Source organism: Cebus imitator, unplaced genomic scaffold (assembly GCF_001604975.1).
Source record: "Cebus imitator isolate Cc_AM_T3 unplaced genomic scaffold, Cebus_imitator-1.0 Scaffold266, whole genome shotgun sequence".
Classification (NCBI taxonomy): Eukaryota; Metazoa; Chordata; class Mammalia; order Primates; family Cebidae; genus Cebus; species Cebus imitator.
This window is the reverse complement of record NW_016107581.1, coordinates 740036-743984: the sequence shown is the minus strand read 5'-3', so window position 1 is coordinate 743984 and position 3949 is coordinate 740036.

The following is a 3949-nucleotide window of genomic DNA, read 5'->3' as shown; positions in this document are numbered from 1 at the left end:
AAAAAAAAAAAAAATGATCTTTAAAGAGAAATCAGGGAGGAGACCCAGAAAAAGAGATAAAGAGAGATGAGGTCAGGAAGGGTGGCTCACACCTGTAATCCCAGCACTTTAGGAGGCCAAGGTGGGCAGATCACTTGATGTCAAGAGTTCAAGACCAGCCTGGCCAACATGGCAAAACCCCATCTCTACTAAAAATACAATTGGCAGGGCATGGTACCAGGCACCTGTAATCCCAGCTACTCAGGAGGCTGAGGTGAGAGAATCACTTGAACCCGGGAGGCAGAGATTGCAGTGAGCCGAGATCAACTGCACGCCAGCCTGGGTGAGAAAAACAAGACTCCATCTCAAAAAACAAAAATAAAAATAATTCTCTGGATTACTAGGCAAAGACTCTCGTTCTCTTCCCTTACTTTTTCCCAAACTGATTTTCTCTCTGTGTTCAGCTGCCCGGAGTTAGGGGAGGGGTGACCCAAGCTCCTCTGTGGCCACAGCCCCCGGACAGCACTGGGTCCGACGTGGAGTCAGCACGGACTGGGTCTCGCCCCAGGCCGGATGTAACCGCGGCCTGGCAGCCGCCTGCGTTCACTGCACCCGAGGGTTCCGCAGGCGGCAGGTGGTGAAGCCAGCGGGCATGAGTCCATTTCTTCCGGATGGCGAGCTGCCCCCGCCCCTGGTGGCTCCGGAGACCCCATCCAGGAGCCAGAGCCTGGAGTTGGAGACGTTGGGAATCTACCAGGTGCTGGATTCTGCTGCCGCAGGACAAAGCCCTTCCCACGCTCCTGTCCCTTTTCCACCGGCCAAGAGGCCTCTCCCTGCCGCCCCACCCAGGCCCACGGCAAGTCCTGCCTGCCTCCCACGGACGTTCACCCCAGGCCCCAGGCTCTTCGGTCAGCTTGCAGTGACTCCTGCCAGGCCTAGAACTCTCTCCTCGGGGCAGTGGACTCCCCTCTGGCCCAGGGCAGGTCCAGAAATGCTGTCCAAGAGCCACGGCCTGGAATCAGGGACCCCAAGAGTGCACTCGGGGCTCCAGGCCACGCGGCCCAGCTGGTAGTTAAGCAGCAAGACGAAGTCGCGAAGTCGCGTTTACTCTTCGCTTTGCCTTCCAGGCTGGAGCGCAGCAGCACGACCTCGGCTCACTGCAGCCTCCGCCTCCCAGGTTCAAGCAATTCTCCCGCCTCAGCCTCCCGAGTAGCTGGGAGGACAGGCGCCCACCATCATGCCCGGCTAATCTTTGTATTTTTAGTAGAGACAGGGTTTCACCATGTTGACCAGGCTGGTCTCAAACTCCTGACCTCAGATGATCCACCCACCTCAGCCAAAGTGCTGGAATTACAGGCGTGAGCCCCCGCGCCCAGCTCCTCTGCTTTCCTCATGCAGAAGGAATCTCTCTTCTGCAGCCACCACAGCTGGAAATGTGCCAGTCCCACCTGCAGCCACCACGTTGGAGCCACCCACGGCCCACAGTGTGTACCTCCCAGCCTGGCCACCGCTGCCGATGAGTCAGGGCCAAGGGCTCCTTAGTCAACAGGTGATGAAGCCTCCCGGACTGGCTCCTTACCTTCACAACAGCAGCTTCCCTTCACCCCCATGCTGTGTTTGAAACCTCCTCGCCGGGCGCGGTGGTTCAAGAATCACTTGAACCCTAGAGGCCGATTCTCCTGCGTCCGCCTCCCGAGTAGCTGGGACTACAGGTGCGCGCCACCACACGCAGCTAATTTGTGTATTTTCAGTATAGATGGGGTTTCACCATGTTGGCCAGGATGGTCTTGATCTCTTGTCCTCGAGATCTGCCCGCCCCATTCTCCCAAAGTGCTGGGATTACAGGCATGAGCCACCATACCTGGCCTATTTTATTATTATTTTTAAAACAGAGTCTCACTCCATTGCCCAGGCTGGAGTGCAGTGGCAAAATCTCAGCTCACTGTAAACTCTGCCTTCCAGGTTCAAGCAATTCTCCTGCCTCAGGTTCCTGAAGAGCTGAGATCAGAGGCACCTGTCACCACGCCCAGTCCAAGCTATCCACCCGCCTTGGCCTCCCAAAGTACTGAAATTACGGGTGCGAGCCACAGCACCTCGCCTCCACATGATTTAATAGTCCTCTTTAGAATAGGGAAACACGTGTCACATATCCACTCCCCCTCTTTTAAGGACCTCAGTCTCCTAAGGAAACGTATTTAATAGCCTGTTAAGCTCACTTCATGGGTACATTTGGCGCTTTCTGAAAATCCAGTTATGTGTAAGTGTATTGGCTGGGTAGTCAGGAACGAGACCCTGATACAGAGTTAGGAGTGCAAAGGGAGCCGGGCGCAATGACTCACGCCTGTAATCCCCGCACTTGCCGGGCACGGTGGCTCACGTCTATAAACTTTGGGAGGCCAAGGCAGGTGGGTCACTGGAGGTCAGGAGTTCGAGACCAGCCTGGCCAACATGGTGAAACCCCATCTCTACTAAAAATACACAAATTAGCTGAGTGTGGTGATGGACACCTGTAATCTCAGCTACTCGGGAGGCTGAGGCAGGAGAATTGCTTAAACCTGGGAAGCGGAAGTTGCAGTGAGCCAAGAGCATGCCACTACACTCCAGCCTGGGCAACACAGCAAGACTCCATCTCAAAAAATAAGAAAAGAAAAGAAAAATTGAGAGCAAGTCCCTTGAAAGGACATAAAGAAGTTTATTGCAAAGGCTGGGCAAGGAGGCTCACACCTATAGTACCAGATATGAGGTGACTGAGGTATGAGAATCACTTGAACCCAGGAGGCAGAGGCTGCAGTGAGCTGAGATGAAGCCACTGCACTCCAGCCTGGGAGACAAAGTGAGACTCTGTCTCAAAAGAAAAAAAAAATGCCAGGCACGGTGGCTCACACCTGTAATCCCAGCACTTTGGGAGGCTGAGGAGGGCAGATCATGAGGTCAGGAGATCAAGACCAGCCTGGCCAACATGGTGAAACCCTGTATCTACTAAAAATACAAAAAACAAAAAGTTAGCCAGGCATGGTGGTGGGCGCCTGTAATCCCAGCTTCTTGGGAGGCTTAAGCAGGAGAATAACTTGAACCTGGGAGGTGGAGGTTGCAGTGAGCAGAGATCACACCACTGCACTCCAGCCTGTCTCAAAAATAAATACATACATAAAAAATAATACCACAGCCTGGGTGGTGGTGGCTGTTTATAAGTCTCTATAAATAGAAATTGATTAGGTCATGGTTCTAGAGGCTGGGAAGTCCAATGTCAAGGTGCTGGCAGCTTGGGTAATTCTGAAGCCACCATGGTTCCTTGAATGCTGCCTCCTCCGCAGAGCAGGAATGCTTTGTCTTTACATGGCAGAGGGTGGAAGGGCACAGAGACAAAGGGGGACTGAACTTGCTCTTTCATAAGTCTTCATCTCACCCAGGTGGTGGCTCACACCTGCAATCCCAGCACTTTGAGAGACGGAGACAAGTGGGTGGCATCAGTCCAGGAGTTCAAGACCAGCCTGGGCAACATAGCAAGACCCCCATCTCTGCTAAATGTTTAACTAGTTAGCCAGACATAGTGGTGCATGCCTGTGGTCCCAGCTACTTGGGAGGCTGAAATGGGAGGATCTCTTGAGCCCAGGAGTTCAAGGCTGCTGTGAACCATGAGCAGGCCACACACTCCAGCCTGGGCAATAGGGCAAGACCCCGTCTTAAAAAGAATGAAAGAATCTTGGCCAGGCACGGTGGCTCGTGCCTGTAATCCCAGCACTTGGGGAGGCCAAGGCAGTCAGATCACCTGAGGTCAGGAGTTCCAGACCAGCCTGGCTAACATGGTAAAACCCCGTCTGTACTAAAAATACAAAATTAGCCAGGTATGGTGGTGCGCACCTGTAGTCCCAGCTACCCAGAGGCTGAGGCAGGAGAATTGCTGGAACCCAGGAGGTGGAGGTTGCAGTGAGCCGAGATCGCGCCATTGCACTCCAGCACGGGCAACAGA